The sequence below is a fragment of the Lithobates pipiens genome, unplaced genomic scaffold (genome assembly GCF_037356315.1).
Source record: "Lithobates pipiens isolate NorthernLeopardFrog02 unplaced genomic scaffold, aLitPip1_a1.2 Scaffold_30, whole genome shotgun sequence".
NCBI lineage: Eukaryota > Metazoa > Chordata > Amphibia > Anura > Ranidae > Lithobates > Lithobates pipiens.
Window position 1 is genome coordinate 20,203,687 of NW_027507791.1, and position 25,109 is coordinate 20,228,795.

Sequence of the window (25,109 nt, forward strand, 5' to 3'; positions counted from 1 at the left end):
ATCACATCAGAGGACACCCCTGTCAAATCAGAGACCCCCCCCCCCCAATCACATCAGAGATTCCCCCAGAGGATCCATTCATTACATGAGAGGATGTCCCCGTCAAATCAGAACCCCCCCCCAAATCACATTAGAGCCCCTTATACATGAAAGCCTCCCTTCATAAAGTCTCCCCCATCACATAGGCATCCCCCAATTGCAAAGCCCCCCCCCCCCATTACATGATCATCACATCAGAGATTCCCCTAATCACATCAGAGTCCACACCAATCAGAGGATCCCCTCAACACATCACAGGATGCCCCAGTCAAGTCTGACCCCCCCCCTCCCCCAAACACATCAGAGTCTTTTATACACAAGAGCCCTCCTTCATAAAATCTCTCCCAATAGAGTTTCTCCCCAATCCCAAAGCCCCCCCCCTTACATGAAAGCCCCCCTCAATCACATCAGAGATTCCCCCAATCACATCAAAGCCCACCCAACATCAAATCAGAGTCCCCCCATCACAACAGAAGCCCCCCCCCCCATCATATCAGAGCCTTTTATCATGACAGCATTTCCCTATATGTGAGAACCCCACTTCATAGAATCCCTCCCCATCACATACGTGTCCCCCTATTCACAAAGACCCCTCCCCCATCACTTCAGAGACCAGCCATCAAAAAGACCTCTATGACAAAGTCCCCCTCCCCCATTCCAGAGCCCCCTTTTACCATCAGAGCTCCACTTTGCAGCCGCAGATGCATGGCAGAGGGTGGAGCTGGAGCAGGTCTGGATGCAGGTGCACTTCTGTCCTCTCCTTTGCCCCTGATTAGTAACACGCGTTGCCCTAGTGCGGATAGGCCAGCTAACAGCGCCATAGCGATAAATGATGCCATGCGCCTTGGCCCCATCATTGGTTGCTGGCCCTCCTGTGGCAGCCCATTAAGCAGTGCAGAAATATGAGACAAACCGAGTCCATATCAGTGGCCCCCTAGATGAACCCAAATGGCACCTCAGTAGAGAAACGCTGAGAACTAATCAGCCGCGCTCCGTGATCCGACCTCAATCCATTGCAACACAAATGTCCTCAAATGAAATATTTGGATAATATTCCATGTTGCTATGAGCTGAACTATGTATGAAATATTCAGTGGAGAGCCGTGACGCTGTCCCCAGTAAATTGATCTAAAGTGTTTGTCCGACGCTTAATGTGTGTGGCGGCGGAAGCTGAAGCTGAAGCTGAAGCCGTGCCAGCAGATATCAGTGGCATATTTACTTGTTACGAGGCGGAACGCAGATAAGGACCGCCAGCTCATGCCTCCAGTATTTTTATGAGTCGTGCCGAAACACAATTCAGGTGTTAAAATGTGTGCGATTATAAGTCCTGCCGTATCTGCCATCTCCCTGATGGAGTAAAGTGCTCGGTAATTGAAATTCTTATTAGGCTTATCAGAGGGTGCGGGAAATTTTCCGTCTCTAACCAATGAAGAACGAGACTACCGCGACACATGGGAAGGCAAAACCTTCACAATATAATCTGTCTACAGTCTAGCAATACATAGTGATATCCTCAGACGTGACGCCATCAGACGCGACGCAACAATTGTATATCCGTGACTTAAAGTGGAATGTTATTCTCTAAATAAACATATGGGGTTGATTTACTAAAGTCAAATAGACTGTGCACTCTGCAAGAGCATATGCTCCAGAAATTAGTAAATGAGTAGAGGCTCTGCTGACTTCCATCATCCAATCATGTGCAAGCAAAAATGCTGTCTTTTTATTTTCCTTGCACGTGATTGGGTACTCTTCGCAAAGTGAAGCTTTACCTAATTTACTAAGCTCTGGAGCAACTGCAGAGTATTTTTGCCTTTAGTAAATCAACCCCCACACTATTTGTACTCCTTATGCTGCTAGCATTAGTAAATAGATAGGAAAGTGGATCAGATTTACTTGTTTTAAACATTTTGCATGAGATTTCTTCAGTTACTTTCTGGTTTCCATGCTTAGGCAAAATGATGTCATACATCCCAAGAGTCTTCAGGAGGGAGGGGGGGAAGAGGGGTAATCTCAGGTAAACACACCCTCCTGCCAGCATGGCTGAGATAAGGGCAGATGGATTCCAAGAAGTCAATTTTGCATGAATCATCTGCCCCTACACAAGCTAGTAATGGCCAAAAATGCTAGAGGGGGTATCAAGGTGATTTCTCAACGAAATAAAGTGTGACATGGATGGATGAGGGAGTTTGCTTTGCATATTAAAATTAATTAAATAGTGTTTTTGGTTTGTGGTGCTCAGATGCAGGAGTGCTTCCAGTGACCCCAGGAGTGCCTACTCCTGTGCTTCTAGTGGGACCCTATGCACTCCTATGACTTCTGTATCTCCAGTGACCTCATTGCTCATGTGACTGTGTCCTTTATGGACTCCAGTGACCCCCTGCACTCCCGGGCTTCCAGTGACCCCCTGCACTCCCGGGCTTCCAGTGACCCCCCCCCTGCACTCCCGGGCTTCCAGTCACCTCCTGCACTCCCGGGCTTCCAGTCACCTCCTGCACTCCCGGGCTTCCAGTCACCTCCTGCACTCCCGGGCTTCCAGTCACCTCCTGCACTCCCGGGCTTCCAGTCACCTCCTGCACTCCCGGGCTTCCAGTCACCTCCTGCACTCCCGGGCTTCCAGTGACCCCCTGCACTCCCGGGCTTCCAGTGACCCCCTGCACTCCCGGGCTTCCAGTGACCCCCTGCACTCCCGGGCTTCCAGTGACCCCCTGCACTCCCGGGCTTCCAGTGACCCCCTGCACTCCCGGGCTTCCAGTGACCCCCTGCACTCCCGGGCTTCAAGTGACCCCCTGCACTCCCGGGCTTCCAGTGACCCCCTGCACTCCCGGGCTTCCAGTGACCCCCTGCACTCCCGGGCTTCCAGTCACCTCCTGCACTCCCGGGCTTCCAGTGACCCCCTGCACTCCCGGGCTTCCAGTGACCCCCCTGCACTCCCGGGCTTCCAGTGACCCCCCTACACTCCCGGGCTTCCAGTGACCCCCCTGCACTCCCGGGCTTCCAGTGACCCCCCTGCACTCCCGGGCTTCCAGTCACCTCCTGCACTCCCGGGCTTCCAGTGACCCCCTGCACTCCCGGGCTTCCAGTCACCCCCTGCACTCCCGGGCTTCCAGTCACCTCCTGCACTCCCGGGCTTCCAGTGACCCCCTGCACTCCCGGGCTTCCAGTGACCCCCTGCACTCCCGGGCTTCCAGTGACCCCCTGCACTCCCGGGCTTCCAGTGACCCCCTGCACTCCCGGGCTTCCAGTGACCCCCTGCACTCCCGGGCTTCCAGTGACCCCCTGCACTCCCGGGCTTCCAGTGACCCCCTGCACTCCCGGGCTTCCAGTGACCCCCTGCACTCCCGAGCTTCCTCATTGCCCCTATGACTGTGTCCCTTATGCACTACAGTGGCTCCTGTATCTACTGCATCACCCAGTGGCCCCATCTCTCCCCCCCCCCCCCCCCAAGTATCCTATGTTACTCTGTGACTTCAGAGTATCTTTGTTGATCTTCAGGACTGTGCCTCTCCCTGTGGATATGGACCCCTGTTCATGACATTGAAGAAATTTCCTTTTATGCGATCAAAAAATTCACTTGTCAATGATTGGGCCCTGGCAGTACGATTCCCATCTCATCAGAGATGGCCCCTGACAGGTGAATGTGGGGGGGGGGGGGGGGGTCAGATCCCCACCAGGACTCAGGATGTCAGGGGGCACAGAATTACACAGCTAGAACAATAAAAAAAAAAAAAAAAAATTCTGAATTCTATTTGCTCCTACGATACGGTTGACCACTCAAGCTGACTATTTGCCAGAGCTGCCACCGTCTCCGGTAACCCCTCCACACGATGGCGGACGCTACGATGAAAACAGTCTCCACAGCGGCTAAAATTGAACATTACCCGCACAGCGTGGAATCCACACGTACACACACCTCGGCGAACGCTGAATTTCAGCACGAGCCGACAGCGCCGGGAATCAGACTGCAGTGTTTTCGCTAAACACGAACGGCTGATCAAAATATTGAACTTATTTCCGATGATTCTCGGTGCGGTGACAGCTGTTACTGAATAATTTACCAGCAGCTCCTTCTACTTCCCTGTCGCTTGCAGACACAAGGAACCTGCCATCTGTATTATAACCGACGGCGGGCGCCGTGTCCGAATCAGAACCGCTGCTGCAGTGACATGCAGCACAGGACGAGCGTCCGAAAACTCTCTCTGATCACCCTGTAATGTCCTCAGATCAATCTGGTCACAGACCCCACACACCTAAAAAAATAGGAATGTCTTCGTCCAGAAAAAAGTACAAATGTTTGAAAAAAATAAAAAATAAAGAAGGAGCTAGGAAAAAAACATTTTTTATTTTTTTTTGCATTTTAAACACTTTGGGGTTAATTTAAATAAAATAAAATTTATAAAAAAAAAAAAAAAAAAAAAGGATCTTGATTAATGTGACATCCAATCACAAAAAATTATCCTTGTGTTTGTCTAATATAATATTTTCCTATGATCGACATCTCCATCTAGTGGCCATAACGTGCTCTTCTACCGCAAGATGGCTCTGAAGATCACAGGAAATCATTATATTAAACAAAAGCATATGGAATCTTTTTTTTACGGTCGGGCAAATGTTGTGACATTCGTTCAGTAAATTGCTTATAAATAGATGCCTTTTTGTTTTGAATTTAAATATTTATGCCCCACACACACGGTCGTTCACTCTGACCACAAAATTCGTCTGTTTTTTTTCAGATGGATTTTGGCCAAAACTTGTCTTGCATACACACGGTCACACAAAGTTGTTGGAAAATCCGATCGTTCGGAAACGAGGTGACATTATACACATACGACGGGACTACGTAGAGGCCAGTAGCCAATAGCCAATAGCTTTCGTCTCCAATTTTTTTTGGGCATGCGTTGCACTTTGTGTGTCGGAGTTCTCTACACACAATCGGAAAAAGTCAGATTGGATTTTGTTGGAAAATTTTAGATACAGCTCTCAAACTTTTTCCTTCAGAAATTCCGAGAGAAAAAGTCCGATAGAGCCCACACACAATTGGATTTTCCAACAAAATAACCCGATCAGACTTTTTCCATCTGAAATTCCGACTGTGTGTATGGGGCATAAGAGTCTCTTTCAAACTTCATCGCTTGCGATCTGTGTCTCCATTGCTCACTGGGAAAAAAATAAATCATGCCACCGCACACCAACCCAGCTTCAAGTATAGAGTCAACAAACAAAAATAGCTTCAGCCTAGCTCCATCAGGCCAAACCTCCCTACGCATTTTGGCCCACCCACAGGGACTTGGTCCATGACTAAGCAGGACTTGAAGCCAAAAAGAAATTGAAGATCCAGCACACCAACCCAGCTCAAAGTATAGTCAACAAACAAAATCAGCTTCAGCTCCATCCAGGCCATGGCCCTACGCATTACGCCCCACCCACAGGACCTAGTCCATGAAATCGAAGCCAGAAAGAGACCGAAGCCCCAGCACACCAACCCAGCTCAGAGTATAGAGCCAACAAACAAAATCGGCTTCAGCCTGGCTCCATCCAGGCAATGTCCCCTAGGTATTTCACCCCACCCACAGGACTTAGTCCATGACTAAGCCAAAGTCGCAGCCACAGCACACCAACCCAGCTCAAAGTATAGAGTCAACAGACTCAGCTTTAGCTAGGGTCTATTCAGGCCACCTCCTACACGTTTCGCCCCCCCCACAGGACTTTGTCTATGACTAAGCCGAAGTCGAAGCCAAAAAGAAACCAAAGCCGCAGCACACCAACCCAGCTCAAAGTATAGAGGCAACATAATCAGCTTCAGCCTGGCTCCATCCAGGCCACACCCCTCCAATGTATTTTGCCCCGCCCACAGGGCTTATCATGGACTAAGTCCGGTGGGTGGGTGAAACACGTAATAGGTGAGGCCTGGATGGAGCCAAGCTGAAGCCTATTATGTTTGTTGACTCTATACTTTGAGTGTTAAGGTGGCAGTATTTCCTTTTTGTACCAACTGGGGCAAAGCAACAGATTTGATTTAAGCCCCGCCCCTCCACCCAGCCCAACTTCCGGGTATAAATGAGCATGAGACAGCTTTGGGCAAATCAATGTCTACCGCCGATCACACTGCTTAATTGCAGAGAGCGTACATCTGATCTAATATTGATCCACTGGATATCATTTACTTTGCATCCTTTTAAGTTCTACTTTACTTTTTAAGCCCCGATGAAGAGGGAGTGTCGCCCCTGAAAACATGTCTGCCTTTTTTTATGTAATATTTACAAAGAATTCAAAGTACTTTGGCCTCCTTCACCTTTAGGTCTGGTGCCATTTTCTGTACGTTCATAGACAGGAAGATATAAATCGGACTTCAACGACCCATAGTTGACCCAAGGCTTACCTTTGCTTTCTGCAGCAGAGCCAAAGCTATGTCCATCAATTTGCCAACCGCAATACATATATATACGTTGCAGTTTGCAAGTGGTTTACCAAGATTATGGCTGAAGATATTATCCATAACCCCGGTACCGTTTTTCTGCAGGCGAACGGCTTTCTCATGAAACCGGTCCATCGGCTCATGGCGTCCCCTCCCGCTGCTCGCTGGTGTTTCTCAGGCTGTTTCCACTGATTCCCCCGAGAAATAATCCGACAGAGTGGCCGGCTGCTCCTCTAAGCATCAAAGAGTTAACACTCTTTGATTGACTCTGGCCATGGAGGACTGGAGTGACGTCATGACGGCACTTCTGGTCCAGGCTGGAAAAATTGTTTGTTTTTTGTTCGTTTTGTTTTTTTTAAGCAAAAGATCAAAAAAATAGTTTTTCTTTTTTTTTACTTTTGCTTTTAAAGAGGTAAAGAAGAGATTTGGGGTCTTTTTGACCCCAGATTTCTCCATAAAGAGGACTTGTCATCCTTATTTCTATTATAAGGGATGTTTATATTCCTTGTATTAGAAATAAACATGATAACTAAATAAATGAATAAAAAGGGACAGTGTAAAAAATTTAAAAAATGTAAAAAAAAATAAATAAATTAAAGCGTCCCCACGCCTCAGTGCTCGCATGTAGAAGCGAACGGATACGTAATTTGCGCACGTGTGAGGTATCGCCGAAATTGTTAGAGTGAGAGCAAATAATAGACCTACTCTGCAGGTATTTTAATTGTCACCTATAGAGATGTTTAAGTACGGCAGTTTGTCGCCATTCCATGAGTGTGCGCAATTTTAAAAACGTGACATGTTAGGTATCCATTTGCTCAGCATAAACTCATCCTTCACATTATACAAAATAAAAAAAATTGATAACTATTGAGTTTTTATCTTTCTTTTAAATTCGTTAAAAAGTGTATTTTTTTCCCCCCAAAAAAATTGCGTTTGCAAAACCACTGCACAAATACCACGTCACATAAATCACAATTTTATTCCCTAAGGTCCCTGGTAAAAAAAAAAAAAAAAAAAAAAAATTTATATATATATATATTTTTTTTTTTTTTTTTGGGGGGTTCTAAGCCATTTTCTAGCAAAAATGACCGATTTAAAGACATTTTTTTCAACTTTCCATCTATTAAATCTTCTGCCCTTGTTGCCGTTTTATTTTTTCCTGCCATTAAATCCCTTATAGAGCCCTGCCGTTTCTTGTCTCGTCATTAGCCTAGGCTTATCTCTCTCTCTCTAACTCTCCTGGAAGTTTGCCAGGAAGGGAGCGGGGGTGAGTCATAAGGGGACCAATGAGAGCTGCAGAGCTGGAGGTGTGCCTCTGTGTAAATCCAGAAAGTGAACAGGCAGCAGTTTCAGCTGCCCACATTTAAAATGGTTGCACCCAGACTCGGTGGAGAGAGTTCTGCAGCATATTTGGCAAATACAGACTCACATTATATAAAATAATATGCAAAGTGATTGGAGGGAAGCTTCAGTATGGCAAAGATGTTTTTATAAAAATATAAATCAGTGCAGCACAGCAAAAACGATCAACATTAAAATCAAAACAAGTGAAAAAAATTATAAATAAAATATTACTAAAAAGTCTCTGAATAAATTCCTCTGTAAAAATAGTTCTGGAATTTATTTACAGAGACTTTTTAGTAATATTTTATTATTTTTTTTCACTTGTTTTGATTCTAATGTTGATCGTTTTTGCTGCGCTGCACTGATTTATATTTTTATTTCTTTTGAGGTGTTGTGAAACCACTTTCCAGTGGTTTGTGGGACAAAAAGTTTTTATTATTATTATTATATACACACACTTTTGTTTTTTCTCTCTTTCTCTGCGCTGATTGATATAATTTTTATTAAAGAGGTTTTTATTACAAATTATGTGAGCAGACTGCAGTTCCTCTTTAAACTTGTACAGTGGAACCTTGGTTTACGAGTAACGCGGTTAACGAGCGTTTTGAAAGACTAGCAACTTATTTTTTTTTTTTTTAATTCTGACTCGGTTTGCGAGTGTTGTCTCGCAAATCAAGCAGAACTCAAGCTAAATGGGCAGTGCAGTACCACATTTGGCCAGAGGTGTGGGGGCGTCGGGGACACTCGGAACGGTTCAGAGCCATTCAGAATGACTCGGAAATACTCTGTTCCCGAGCCTTTCCAAGCTGTCCCCTAGTATTTCCAAGGCTCTCTGGCGCCCCCCCCCCACCACCTCTGGTCACATGCAGTATTGCATGTAATAGAAGTCAATGCGGAACAAATTATCTTCGTTTCCATTGACTATGGAGAAACTCGGTTGGATGGGGTGTAGGTTGCGCTATGGAGCCTTAAACTTGAATACTAACAAATAAAAAGTTAGGTAAGAGCAGCCTCTATTTATTTCCACCCAAATGGGTGGAAAGATGCTGAAAGGAAAAGAGAGGAATAGATATGGCGCTGTACCTATTATTGCGGACCTCTGGGTGAGGGCTCTATTGTATATAATTCACAGTGTGCTGGCAATTGGATGGGGATAGCAAGATACAAACCTCAAATGTGCAACCACATACGCTATGCTATTTACTAATGAACACCTGTGAGTGGAGGCGCTTATTGCATATAATTCTCAGCGTGCTGGTTAATTAAACACAAAAATAGTAAAAAATAGAGACCATAATATATGGAATGCTTATCCCTATACCATAAACAGCTATGACAATATATTGGTATTGATAAAGTGCAAGTGCAAATAAATCCACATGTGCCATAAAAAGTAAAGGTGTACGATAAAATAAGATGAATTAAAAAATAAAATAAAAAAGACTAGATGTGATATCGATGAATTACCCGTGGGTGTGATATTAATGATTGATCAATATTAGTGCTCTAAAAATATATTTAAGGTGAATATCACGATAGTAGCACAATGTAATAGCTAACACAGTATAATAAATAGCACAATATAAGATGAGAAATAAAAATAAAAATAAAAATAAATAAAAATAAGATATGAAAAATAGAATAAAAAATTGAATAAAAAATGTGCAAAGTTGCAAGTGAACCGTGTACGGTTGAAATTGTGAAAAAGTCTCTAATAAGTGACGGAATCTTCCGTAGGTGAAGGGGGGAGGTGATGGTTTCCAGTTGTGTTCCTCGTGTTCAGTGGCTACATATATATTATTATGCTCTCACCGGAAAAAAGACCCCGTCCGGGGTGGATCAGCCTTCACAATATCAGCTATTGTGTCGCTCTCTGGCTTCCTTCAGATGTGATACTGGGGATCCCTCGTTTTTCCGTGAGTGCGGTGTGCCACGTTATATATGGTAAAGAAGAGGCACATCCATAGTGTGATACCGTTTAAAACATTGCTTTTATTCACAAAATAGATTAAAACTACTTACAAACCAAAGGTTTCAAATTGCGGTTATGCATACAGCTTTAAAAGTCCCGCTCTGCTTTCTCCGCCTGAGCTCGAGGTGTACGTTGCCTGGCCACGCCCTACGCGTTTCGTCACACGGACATCATCTGGAGCGGGGTACGCTTTGATATGCGAGTGCTTTGGATTACAAGCATTCTCCTGGAACAGATTATGCTCGTAATCCAAGGTTCCACTACAAAAGTGGCAGAAAAAGTCTGGTCTTGTAGTGGTTAAAACCACTTTCAGTTCCATCAGACAAAGAAAAAAGTGGTCTGCCAGAGTTGGAGGATCCCAGAAAAAAATTCACCAACAGGGGACAGCAAGAGCAAGAACAAATATTATGTTTGTAAACTTGCTTGATTCACCCAAGTCTATTGTGTTTTCAAAGTTAATTTATTTTTCAAGTGAACAAAAAAACAAAACAAAAAAAAGAAAAAAAAAGAAAAAAAAAGAAAACTTTTCCAGTAACAAGGAGTCATTAGCATGACAAAGACACCGAAATCTGAAGACAATTCCGATATTGCCGTTGGCCTGAGAGCTCCGGGTGGTTGATCTTCCCCGTTCTCCTCCCGTCAGTTCTCCGGGGCCGATCGTTTTGCATGATATCCTTGAAGCGGGAGCCGGTCTCCAGCTATATTTAGAAGGACCGATCGATGTCTAATTAGCTTAAGTGGGAGAAGAAACCACAATTTATAAAAGTAAGCGCCGTCCCTGCCCGGCTGACTCCGCTCGTCGTGGACTCGGCTCATTTCGGATGTGCGGCGCGGTCTCCCTTGTCAGAACCAATCAGACCTCAAGAGGAGGATCAATAACTTCTCTACAAACTGTGCCAGCTGCCACTAATTCAGGTAGCTCTTTTGTGCTCTGTACCAACGCAAAAACCCCTTCGATTCGCCAGGGCAAGGTGACGCCCCCTACAGCTTGGGGGCACAGAGATTTGTGCTCCTCCGCGGATACATTACAGTGAGCGAGCGTTGTCACCCTAGCACAGGAAGTGTTTTATTGGCAGGATCCCCAGGTGAAAATAAAGAGAAAAAAAAGCTTGAAAAAAGGAATCTAATGCAGCCATCATGTGAAAGGATGGGTAAGCTGCAATATATTACATTTTTTCCATACACAGGTGTGTAAATTTGGGAAAGGGCACTAGAAAGTGCTGCTGCTGTTTTATTTAAAAAAAAAATGTATCAATCCTTAGTGCCTCCTCTTTTATAAACTGAATTCAGGATTGTAAAAGGTTTGTCTTTTTTATTTTTTTTAAAACAAACGTTGTTATACTTACCAGCTCTGTGCAAGGGTGTTGCACAAAGCAGCCCTGAGCCTCCTCTTTTGGGGTCTCCCAATGGCTCTTCCTCTTCTCAAGTGCCCCCCGGAAACCCACTTTTCATGGGGGGCACCCAGGCAGGTGCGCACCTGTGTCCTGCTGCCTCCATTGACACAGACAGCAGAACTTCCCGTGTCACTGGATTTGACTGACAGCTGCGGGAGTCAATGGCTCCCGCTGCTATCAATCTATCCAATGAGGACCCGAGAAAGCGGCTTGAGCTGCTGTGCTCATCCCTGTCGCTGGAAAGACTTAGTTCAGGTAAGTAAAGGGGGGGGGCCTCTGGGGGGCTGCTGTACTACAGAAGGTTTTTCAGCTACATGCATAGAACATACCCTGTCAGCATTCTAACTAGACAGCTAATGCAAAAAAAAATAAAAAATCCCTATAATGTGTCTAATATGTTTATTTTCTATGATCATTTGCTCCATCTAGAGGCCATATTCTGGTATTTTCCTAAATAAGGGATTTTGGAAAAATTCTGCATTAAGGCCACTAGATGGAGCTGATGATCATATGAAATAAAAATTATAAACACATTACAGGGATTATCTGTGGCAGCAGTATTAATGCGGACACATCTAAACAGTGATAAATATATATACTGGAAGTTAAAGTACCAGTACATTTTTACTATACATTGGATATAGGCCTGTCAGTACCTTTACAAGTCTGCGTGATTAAATTCCTGACATTTCACAACATACAGGAAACATCTAATTATTCAGCAAAACTCCATCTTTCATCATTAAAAAGCCATCCTTGATCTCCAGTCAGAGACTTTGCCTAGGCTCAAATGATGTCATCAGTCTGGTGCGGGAAGGAGGAAGCATTTCCTCAACCTTTCCTCCTCCTTTGACCAGGCTGAGATGAGGTAATCAGTCTTGCTGCAGGCAGGAGGAAGCATTTCCTTGGTCTCCCCTCTCCCTTTGACCAAGCTGAGATGATGTCAGTCTGCTGCAGGCAGGGCGGATCATTTTCTCAGTCTCCCCTCCGCCTGTGACCAGGCTGAGATGATGTCATCAGTCTGCTGCAGGCAGGAGGAAGCATGACCTCAGTTACCCCCTTCTTTGACCAGGCTGAGATGATGTCACCAGTAGACATATGCATTTGTTTTCGTCCGAATTTCAGGTATTTTCGTTTTCGTTTCGACAAAACGATAACGAAAGCGCAGAATCCGAAAAACGAAAGATCCGACGTAAATAAATTCTTTATTTTTGTTTTCGTTGTTACAACAGTTCGATATAGAATAGGAGATTCGACGTGACTGAAGATAACAATCTGTGTCTATAGAACATGTGGTCGAATGTGCCTAACCTTACCTCTATTAGTCCAAGATTATATAGAGAAAAGATTCGACAGAGAGAGAAAAGATTCGACAGAGAGAGAAAAGATTCGACAGAGAGAGAAAACATTCGACAGAGAGAGAAAACATTCGACAGAGAGAGAACACAATCGACAGAGAGAGAAAAGATTCGACAGAGAGAGAAAAGATTCGACAGAGAGAGAAAAGATTCGACAGAGAGAGAACACAATCGACAGAGAGAGAAAAGATTCGACAGAGAGAGAAAAGATTCGACAGAGAGAAAAGATTCGACAGAGGGAAAAGATTCTGGAATTGGGTGGGGGAAGTAAAATAAAAATAATGATGATGATGAATGTTATTGGCTGATTGTAACCAAAGAGGAGGACTGGAGCAGTAAAATAGCTAGAACTAAGTACACACATACAGCCAACTTACTTTCACTTACGATTGCTAGCAGAGAGACACACACACTGAATCATGTCAGAAGACAGTCAATCTTAGCTGGTCCGTTTGAATTATCACTTGTCAGAGAACCTGAATTATTATTAAGCATAAGCACAGCAGCAGAACAATAGTGAAGCAAACTACAGTTCAATTTAGCTTTTCCCTAATAATCTTCTGCTATTGTGTTAGTGTGAGAACCTTATACTAGTGTTGCTGCTAGTGTTGTTGTGATAGCCTCAGAGGCGGCCTGTGTTGTGCGGGGGATTTATTATAGAATCTTGTTACCTGTCTGATCAGTGATCGCTATCACCAGTTTCTGTTTGAACGAGTATAATATATATATATATATATATATATATATATATATATATATATATATATATATATATATATATATATATATACACATACACACACACACACACACACACATATATACACATACATACACACACACAGAAACACCTGACACCGTGAGACTTAGACCCTTCATTCAACATGAACGACGGAGATTCGACAAAGCAACGAAAAACACACACGTTTATAATAATATTCGACGGAGCATCGAAAGTGTACGACGCTGTAACCGTACATTTCCGGAGTCAAATGCACCGCCTATAGGCTATATAGAGTTTAGCAGCTCCGACTGATCTTCTTTATACATTTGACAGACACCATAAGCCTTCAAAGACAGATTCGACCGTAATTCATGTGGATTTTCGGACGAATGCAATTTTTGAACGAAAAACCAAATAAATAAAAACTAATTTCTGGAGTAACTAAATACATTTATTTTTCGGACGAAAACAAAATTCCAAAACAAAATATTTCACTCTGCACATGTCTAGTCACCAGTCTGCTGCAGGCAGGAGGAAGCGTGTCCTCAGCTCCCCCCTTCTTTGACCAGGCTGAGATGATGTCACCAGTCTGCTGCAGGCAGGAGGGAGCATTTCTTCAGTCTCCCTCCCCCAGTGATCAGATTGTAACTTTGTAGCAAGTTGCAAGTTGAAGTGCTGCAGCAGAGGCTGGTCATTATAGTTTCCACTATAAGCCCTCATTCACATTCAATGCGGCTTTGAAATTGTGCGACTTCATCTGAAAATCGCACAATATCAGAGTCGCATGTCAGGTCACTTAAGGTGCGACTTTGAAGATATTTGTGTGGCTTCATGCACAGATATCTATGCAAGTCGCTCTTGAAATCAGCGAAAGTAGTGCAGGAACTACTTTTTCAAATCGATGCGGCACCACAAAGTCGCAGGGATTTGAACACTGCCATTGCCGACATTAAGGTGCAACCTGTCATGCGATTTGACCTGTACAATGGCACAACAAATCGCTGCAATGTGAACGAGGGCTTAGGATCATCTAAGGATATTTTTTGGCCCCTTAAGGAAACAGCGCAAATAGCGGCAGCCACAACAACCAATCAGGATTCAGCAAATTCAGTAAACTGGTCTCCGATTGGCTGCTATGCCTCACTGCCCTCACACCTTTTCTGAACACCCCCGGACTGTTCCCAAGCATCTGACGCAATTATGAACATGCCACTTTGTGGCTCCGGTGGCGCCGATGAGGACCCGCCCACAAACCAGTTCAGCGACTTAACAAGGGAGCTCATAACATTACTAAACGCCGTTTACAACGAGAAGTTTAAATACATCAATCCAGCTCCGAGCCGCCATGTAGGTAACAATTACCGGCTTTAATATATAATTAGCATGAATTATCGCACTCATGCATGTCAGCTGGATCTGTCATGTTATATAAATACAGAACGTTTTATAGAAATAAAGGAAGGAAGCTTTTCATCGCAATCACCATCCCCCCTCCCCCAAAATTCCCAATAAACTCCTATGGAGAGTCCCCCATATGGAAAAACACCCCCCCAACATCCAACAATGCGTTCCGCGAAAAAAAAGATGCAATTTCCGAGACGCAATGAAAAAGCGGATTTGCCAGGGGAACAGACATTTTGACGTTCTAATATCGAACGCGGCGTGAAGGAAAATAAAACCCCGGAGTTGGTTTCACTCAGCAATACTTCTCTCAACTTATTTAACCACTTCACCTCCGGAAGATTTACTCCCCACCTCCTTAATGACCAGGCCATTTTTTGTGATATGGCACTGCGTTGCTTTAACTGACAATTGTGCGGTCGTGCGATGCTGCACATAAATAAAATTTCCTTTTTTCCCTCCAAATTATTTTTTTTTTTTGAAAAAAGCTATTTTTTTATTTTATGCTATAAAACATATCCAATAAAAAAAAAAACTTAAAAAAAAAATAAAAAAAATGTATTCACTAATCTAGGCCAATATGTATTCCGTTTTATAGAAGCATCTTTTACCTGCTGTGTCTTTGAATTATCTCTTGAACACATCTGATGCCATTGAACAAACTTTCTGGGATTTATTTGTGGACTATTATTTGTGCCTGTTTTTATATTTTTTATATATTATTGTGTAATATTTTTTAAGCACGTAGCACTTTAGTTATTATTTGATTTGCGCAGGACCATCTTTACATATGTTTTTTACTTCAATATGTATTCTGCTACATATTTTTGGTAAAAAAAAAAAAAAAAAAATCCCGATAAGTGTATATGGATTGGTTTGCGTTTATAGCGTCCACAAACCATGAGATATTTATGGAATTTTTATTTATTTATTTTTACTAGTAATGGCGGCAATCGGCAACTTCAAGCAGGACTTGCGGCGGACATTTTGACACGTGACACCTTTTGGGGACCAGTCATACTAATACAGCGATCAGTGCTAAAAATATGCACTGTCACTGTACTAATGACACTGGCTGGGAAGGGGTTAACATCATGGAGCGATTAAAGGAGAAAATGTGTGCCTAGCTGGTGCTTGTGTATTGTGGGAGGCGCGTTCACTAAGGGAAGGGATAGATCTTTGCAGGAACACAGGATCCATGCCTTTCCTCCTGACAGAACGGCAGTCTGCTTTGGTCAGTGCTCTGCCCGTGTACCGAATGATCGGCGGGTGCCGGCAGACATCGGATCCGTGGGAGCCGCTATATATAATCACAGCTGGAGTGAGCCGCTGGCGGCGTGCACGTGCGCCTGCTACCGGAAGTGTAAGATCACGTATATACATACACATGCGATCCCGCACAGCGCGCCGCTCTGTAGCAGTAAAACTGCCATAGGGTGGTCAGCAACTGGTTAAAATTAGGGCTGGTGCAGACGGATGCAAAAAATGCCGCTTTCAGATGAGTACAATGTTTATTTGTAAGGATCTGAACACAGCTCTGGTAGGGCTTTGGCACACAGATGCACAGCCGTAAGAGGAAAATACACCTGTATTCACTGCCAGGGTGTTTTTTTTTTCTGAGAATAGGTGCAGGTACACCCCACTTCCAAGTCACCCTTTGACTCCGCCCCCTACCCACCTCAGGGTACTGACCCTTGGTCCTGCCCCCTACCCACCTCCAAGTATCGTCTCTTGTTCCCACCTCCTACCCACTTCCCAGTACCGTCCCTTGGGCCCACCCCTGAGTACTGTCTCTTGGGCCCACCCCTGAGTACTGTCTCTTGGTCCCACCCCCTACCCACCTCCAAGTACTGTCTCCTGGTCCCACCTCCTACCAACCTCCGAGTACCGTCTCTTGTTCCCACCTCCTACCAACCTCCGAGTACCGTCTCTTGTTCCCACCTCCTACCAACCTCCGAGTACCGTATCTTGTTCCCACCTCCTACCCACTTCCCAGTACCGTCCCTTGGGCCCACCCCCAAGTACTGTCTCTTGGTCCCACCCACTACCAACCTCCGTGTACCATCCCTTGATCCCACCCCTACCGCTTATATATATATATATATATATATATATATATATATATATATATATATATATATATATATATCCCCCCAAGTAATGATAGATTCCCCCAGCAGCAACAACATATCCCCTCCCCACAACAACAAACCCCATGCAGCGAAATATACCCCAATAACAACAGATCTACTCCAGGAACAATAGAACCCCCCCCCCCCCCCCCTCCCCAGCAGCAACAGATCCCCTCACAGCATCAATCCCCCACCAGGAACAGATCCAACAAAAAACAAACAAAAAAGCAATAAACCCCCTGCAAAAAAAATACACCAACAGATCTACCCCAGGAAAAATAGACCCCCCCCCACCAGCAACAGCCCCTCCCACCCACAAATAAACACCCTTCAACAAAGTACACCCCAACAACAACAGACCTACCCCAGGAACAATAGACCCCACCACCAGCAGCAGGCCCCCCCCCCACAACAAACCCCTTCAACAAAGTACACCCCAACAGATCTACCCCAGGAACAATAGACTCCCCCAGCCAGCATTAAAGTGCTTGTAAAGGCAAAATGTTTTTTACCTTCACGTGGTGCTGCCATTAAAACCTCATGGTGTCTCAGGACCACATGGTTTGGTGCGGTGCATTTTTTAAAAAGAATTGGGGACATCTTGGGAAGACCACTGAAATGAACTGAACTGACTGCCCAACGCACAGAAAAACGCATGCGCTTGGTCGCACCTCTAGCATAATATATGCCCTTATGCAAAAGCCTATAGTCAATATGTCCATGAACATGGCACCCTTTAGCGCCATAGTTTAGAAAAAATGTTTATGTCAGAAAACACTGTGCGCACAGTTATGGGCATAAACCGTCATGTGACGTTACACGCGTTTCTTTATGCTGCATTTTCTTTTCTGGTCACTTAAGAACCAGAAGGATTTACCCCTTAATGACCAGGCCATTTTTTGTGATATGGCACTGCGGCGCTTTAACTGCCAATTGTGTGGTTGTGCGACATTGTACCCAAACAAAATTGATGTCTTTTTTCCCCCCACAAATAGAGCTTTCTTTTGGTGGTATTTGATCGCCTCTGCGGTTTTTGGTTTTTGCGCTATAAACAAAAAAAAGCGACAATTTGGAAAAAAATAAATACTTTTTGCTATAATAAATATCCAAAAAAAAAAAAGTTTAGGCCAATATGTATTCTGCTACATATTTTTGGTATAAAAAAAAAAAAATTACAATAAGCGTATATTGATTGGTTTGCGCAAAAGTTATTGTGTCTACAAAAAAGGGGATAGATTTATGGCATTTTATTATTATTTATTTTCTACTAGTAATGGCGGTGACCTGCCATTTTTAGCAGGACTGCGACATTGCGGCGGACAGATTGGACACTTTTTTGGGACCAGTAACATTTATACAGCGATCAGAGCTAAAAATAGCCACTGATTAGTGTATAAATGTCACTGGCAGGGAAGGGGTTTACACTAGGGGGCGATCAAGGGGTTAAATGTGTTCCCTGGGAGGTGTTTTTAACTGTGGGGGGGAGGGGACTGACTGGAGGAGGAGGGAAATCACTGTTCCTGATCACTAGGAACAGCAGATCGCTCTCCTCCTCCTGTCAGAACGGGGATCTGTTTGTTTACACTGACAGATCCCTGTTCTGGCTCTCTGTGGCGCGATCGCTGCCACGCACGTTCCGCTCCAGCGTCGTGACTCGCGCGTGCCTCCTATCACTCTTAAAGCAGCCGATGTACACCTATGGCGATTTGCGCAGCCGTGCCAACCTGCTGCAGTATAATGACAGCGACTGGTCTGCAAGAAGTTAAAGCAGTATTAAAATGTATTATAAAAAAATGTATATAATACAAAAATGTATTATATTGCAGATTACCATTCATTAGATGGGATGGCTGCATTCATTTTCTATTCTTTGGCTTTTCTCCCCTGGTGTAAAACACCTCCTGTTTAAGTCTGGATGAAGGAGCACAGGAGGCACAGCAGACAGTAGCAATGTCAGTCTGGGGGGGGAGGGGAATGTTAAATCTATTAGCAGATTTAGAACCACTAACAAATTGAAGGCGAACTCCAGCTCACTATTAATAATCAGTTACTGCAGTTTTTTTTTCCTTTTGGGATAAAAGTTTTCCATGAATAAAAGCTGATCATTGTAAGCAACCCTGCCAGTGTTAAATGGTTTGTCTCATCCCTGTAAACCAGGTGGTAGGCAACCTCGGCCCTCCGGGCTGTTTTGAAACTACAAGTCCCATGAGACATTGCAAGACCCTGACAATCCCAGGCATGACTCCTGGAGGCAGAGGCATGATGGGATTTGTAGTTTCACCACAGCTTGCGTGCGGAGGTTGCCGACCACTGCTGTAAACTGATACAGTCTGCTGGAGAGCTTGTGCTTTTGAAAAAAACAGACTTGCTGACCGGATCAACAGATAAAAAAGAAAGAAAAGAAAGCCTAAAAAATGAAAACGAATGCAGCCATCACAGCTAAGAATTGATAAGCTGCAATATAACATTTGCTTTTTGGGTTTAACACCTTTTTAATTTTGTGCGTCCATGTGCAGGAAAACAAAGCTGTGACCAAGAGATTCCTAGAAGTAGATCTAAAGCCAAAAACGATTTTTGCTTTGGATGGAGTGTGAAAGCGAGGAAACCTGTGTCCCCACTAGTGAGATTCGCCTTCTCCTTTTGTCCTGGTGACAACGATCAAATGATGAGAAATGCAAGATTTTTTTCAGCTGTCAGAGGAAAGAGGGGAAGTTCCACCGGATGTGTGCCATATGGAGATAAAAGAGATACACAGAAGCTACAATTCAATTTATGTCTCACGCTTAATAAAGTGTATCTAAGCCCTGGCACACACCGGTGCGATTTGACAGTTCAAAAAAAAATGCATGACAAGTCGCAACTTCAACCAGGGCTTAATGTAAATTTTTTTATTTATTTTTTGCATAGCAGTGTAGAAAGGTCAGAAACCCTGGCTTGTTTTTATTGCTCCATTGGTCCTAATGACCATCATCATCCGGACTGTAAGTGATAGAAATTTTGAGTTGTCACCGGGACAGAAACAAGAAGGAAATCTCCTAATGGGGACACTTGCAGTTGCAGCTATCCAAGAGAGGATTTCCCTCAACATCCTGTGGTGTCTCCTAGAAAGGAAATGAATTAACCCTTCCCCACCCTGCTAAGGACCAACAAATGCTCTGACTATAGATATCATTTTAGGAAAATTACTTTTATTTCAAAATGTCTTATTTTGCAATTTGTTTTTTTAATTTTTACATTTTTTTATTGGATTTTTTTTTTTTTTTTTTTACATTTTTTTTTTATTTCAGCTAAGTAAAATCAAATATTTTAAGGCCCTGTTCACACCTATGCGAATTAAGCCCCATACACACTATCAGATTGTCTGCTGATTTTTTCCTTCAGGTTTACCAAAACCATGTAGTACAAGGGCCTGCCTGATTGCATACACATTGAAACCCCTAAGGTTTGACCTCATATTATATGGTTTTGGTAAATCTGATGGAAAAAAATCAGCAGACAATCTGATAGTGTGTATGGGGCTTTAGATGCAGCTTACACCACATCCAATTCGCAGGACATCAAAATACATTCGTTTTAATGCGGCTGGTTCACATATCTGCGGTGCATTCGCACCCCGCATTGCACAAAAAACGTGTGCGTTTGCTAGGCAGTGCGGTCCAGCTCAGGTGCGAATTCAGGCCCATTATCTTCTATGGGCACGCATCTGATTCGCAGATGTATTCTATTGTGAACAGGATAAAATACTGATGCAATCCTGAGCGGATACTGATCAAAAACTGACATGAAACGCTGAACAACTGAGTTTTCTCTTCGCAGGGAAACCTGAGCTTCAATTTGCACCGCACATGTGTGAGCCCAGGCTAAAAGAAAAAAAAAAAGTTCTAAAAATGAAATCTCTCTACACACGAGTATCCCCACAGTAATCAAACGTTATTGAGCATCAAGAGAAGTTTACTTTTTGTAATTCAAACCTATGCAATGTTGCGTTTGAGAGTTTCAGCGCCGCTTTTTGCTGCGCTCTCCGTGTTTTCGGATATGCGCTTTTGATTCTTTTTTCTTTTTTATTTGGCCAGAAAGTGCTAAAAACCGTACTACATGCTTGTCTGCGGCTTCTACATTTAAGTCTAAAAAAAAAAGCAGCGTTTTGCATTTAAAAAAAAAAAAAAAGTCCCGGGCCCTTTCCAAAAAACGCAGAGGCACAAAAATGCATCGATGTGAACGTGTTCCACAGGAACCCATGTTAAAAATAATGTCCTACATTTCTGCAAAAAGTACGAAGAAAAACAACAAAACAAAAAAAATAACACAAAAAAAACGTATTAGTGTGAACCAAGCCTCCGGTAAATTTGTCAGTAATGGGAAAATTGAAGCTGAAGTTTAATCTGCTCATATTTTGCCCTTCCCTGGTTCCTCCCTCTCTCATTAACAGTGGCGACTGGTGCTCCTCCCATCAGTTGCAGCCTCACTGTGCCCATTATATGCAGCCACTTGTGTCCCGCCAACTGCAGACCACTTGCGCCCCGCCAACTGCAGACCACTTGCGCCCCGCCAACTGCAGACCACCTGAGCCCCGCCAACTGCAGACCACCTGAGCCCCATCAACTGCAGCCACTTGTGCCCCATCAACTGCAGCCACTTGTGCCCCATCAACTGCAGCAACTGAACCCACGACCCCCTCACTTGCGGGGTTTGCGGCTCTGGCAGCATCCCCCGCACGCAAATCTAGCAACTCCACCCACAGCTCATGGCTCTGGCACCAGAGTGTTTCTATATGGAGTTGTTCCCCCTCCCGCTGAGTTTTTTCTGAAATTAAAATTAATAAAAAGATTAAAAAAAAAAAAAAAAAAAAAAGGTGGCACGAGTTTTGTCCTATGCCTACATGGCTTTGCTTATAAGTATCCCTCCTTCCCTTCTCAAAAAAGTTTGGAGGTATGTAAATGTAATGCAAAACCTCTACAACCCAAAGACCTGAAATCCAATGAATGAAAGGGGTGAGCCTGGGACAGTCAGGCTGGGGAGGAAAGAAAGGGCTAGATGACGCTGAGCATCCTTCAGCGGGCTCTCTATTGGACTTGCTGCAATTTCTAATGCACATCGTGAGAAGCTCACAGTGTGCAGTGAAATCACTTGCAAAGTTCATGTGATCAATGCCTTACCACTAGTCACATATCCAGGCCTCTTGAATGGAATACACCCAATTACAGTTGGTAAACCTTCTTATATTGTATTAATATTTATGTTATGTAAAACGCAGACTGAATTGCGTCATGCTAATTTCTACAAGAAATACGAATTCAACCGTTTCCTTCATTTATGAGAATACCTTAAACAGTCTTTATTATGTGAAAATAAAAAGGGAAAAATTCAGCACAGAGAGTGAGAACCCCCATAATCCCCATGGGAAAGTGGGTGGAGCTGGGAACCTAAAGCCAAATTATAGCATATATGATGACAAATACACTATAGACCGAAAATGAGTGGATACCGTCACTATTATACCCTCTATGATCTTGTTTGACATCCTATTTCAAAACCATGGCCATTATTATAGCGTTGCCCGCCTCACCAGCCATTAATATGAAGGTGTTCCCTTATATGTCATTAATATAGAGTTTCCTACTTTTTTGGACAATGGGAGCCTCTGCTCCTCTAGGAAGATGTTTTGGAGTGTATAAATAGACTATATGGCCATTAATGTGGAGTTGTTCCCCCTCAATGGCCATTAATATGAAGTTGTTCCCCCTCAATGGCCATTAATATGAAGTTGTTCCCCCCACCCCCCACCATGGCCATTAATATGGAGTTGTTCCCCCTCAATGGCCATTAATATGAAGTTGTTCCCCCCACCCCCCACCATGGCCATTAATATGGTCCCCCCCCCCCCCGGCCATTAATATGGGTTTTTCCCCTCAATGGCCATTAATATGGAGTTTCCCCCCTCAATGGCCATTAATATGGAGTTTCCCCCCTCAATGGTCATTGTTATAGCGTTGACAACCCCCCCCCCCCCATTTGGCTATCCCCACTTTGGAGCTATAAAAATTATTCTGGGAAGAATTTATGGAGTATATACATACACTATATGACCAAAAGGTTGTGTGGATACCCGACCATCATATCTATATGGTCTTGTTGGACATCCCGATTCAAGACCATTAATGGAGTTAATCCCCCCCTCCCCCTTCCCCCTATGGCCAATAATAAGTTGTTGTCCCTTCCATAGCCAGTAAAACAGGGTTGTTCTCAACTCAATGACCATTAATATGAAGTTGTTCCCTCTATGACCATTATTACCATGTTGTCCCTCCCTCCATTTGGGGCTATAACAATCTCCACTCTTCTGGGGAGAATCTTGTAGTGAGTGTATATATACACACTATATGATCAAAAAGGTTGCAGATACCCGACTATCACCTATATCAATATTTCTCAACTCTAGCCCTCAAAGTACCCCCAACAGGTCATGTTTTCAGGCTTTCCATTATTTTGCACAGGTGATTTGATAAATTTTACCGCCTTAGTAATTACCACAGCCATTTCACCTGAGGGAAATCCTGAAAACATGACCTGTTGGAGGTACTTGAGGACTGGAGTTGAGAAACATTGACCAATATGATCTTGGTGGGCATCGATTCCTAAACCATTATTAGAGATTTGCCCCCAACCCCACAAAAGCCATCAATGGGAATTTGTCCCATTCATGGTCAATAATATGGAGATGTCCCATCCAGTGTCAGTCTTGAGTTGTCCCAGCCATGGTCATCAATATTGAGTTGTCCCAGCCATGGTCATCAATATTGAGTTGTCCCAGCCATGGTCATCAATATTGAGTTGTCCCAGCCATGGTCATCAATATTGAGTTGTCCCAGCCATGGTCATCAATATTGAGTTGTCCCAGCCATGGTCATCAATATTGAGTTGTCCCAGCCATGGTCATCAATATTGAGATGTCCCAGCCATGGTCATCAATATTGAGTTGTCCCAGCCATGGTCATCAATATTGAGTTGTCCCAGCCATGGTCATCAATATTGAGTTGTCCCAGCCATGGTCATCAATATTGAGTTGTCCCAGCCATGGTCATCAATATCGAGTTGTCCCAGCCATGGTCATCAATATTGAGTTGTCCCATCCACGGTCATCAATATTGAGTTGTCCCATCCACGGTCATTAATATTCAGTTGCCCCAACCATGGCCCCATTGGTATGGAATTGTCCCCCTCCTTCCCCTTGGCCATTATAATAGCACTTGTCCACTTTGGGGCTATAACAGCCTCCACTGTTAGTATGGAGTTGTTAGCATTCTATGTAGCTGTTCCAATTAGTGCTCGGAGTGTCAGCACACAGGAAGTGAAAATCCAAGGAGTGGCTTACAAAAGGGTTTTATTGGAATAAAAGGCACCTACTGTATACATCAAAATCTAATGTGTTAACACATTTCAAACCAAATGAGGCTTAAATTGGTCCTCCAGCCTTCCCTTCAGCCTTTGCACAGTTGCACAGACTCCTCTCCGGGACTGAAATGTCATACTCTGATTTCACAGCACACTGAGCAGCAAGTCAGATAGAGCCCACCTCATTTCCTGGCTTGAGAATGCCCTGTATTACCTTACCCTTTCCTCCACAGCCTGACTGCCCCTGGCTCAGCCCATTCATTAGATTTCAGTTGGAGGTTCAGCATCAAATGTGGGTGTTACCTAGGGTGTTCTGCATGCAAATGTAACCTGCTTAGGAACGTCCACCACTCCTCCAGACTGATACCCGCCCATAAATGCATTTTGATATTTGCATAACTCCTCCCAAGAGCCAGCTCTCTGTTTGCATCAAGACTGTGGGGGGGCCTCTTGAGAAGCATACCGAGGTTTCTGTGCTTCTCTATGCCATGCAGGAGGATCATGACTGGTAGGATGAGTCCTTGGGGTGCTGTACATAGATCCTGAGAACATCCAGCTCCTTCCACCAGCCATGACCTCCCTGCATTGCATAGAAAAAACACAAATACCCAACAATGCCATCACTAGAATTAAAATATATATTGACAATAGAAAGGTCCTATATAACCATTTAATGAATGGGGGAGTGGGAACCATAAAGGCAAAATATAAGCTTTATCGTAAAGCATAAGGACTTGACGCGTTTCACACCAAATCATGCTTAACCTCTTGCTGCCCTTGTAACCTAAGGATGGTAGAGTTTAATATCCACACACACACACACACCATACATATTCATCCAGCTCTCTGTGCTAACTGGACGCTCCCAGCACATTGATCGAGCTGCCAAAGACAGTTCTCATTCTCCACTAATGATCAGGAGCTGGAGGGACCTGCCG

The 25,109-nt window shown here is 43.9% G+C and overlaps 1 protein-coding gene across 5 annotated transcripts in view; it reads right to left on the reverse strand.

The window, feature by feature from the left end:
• Positions 1-25,109, reverse strand: part of FOXN3 (forkhead box N3) — a 267,558-nt gene that overhangs the window by 9,147 nt on the left and 233,302 nt on the right. The gene's annotated exons all lie outside the window — the stretch shown is intronic.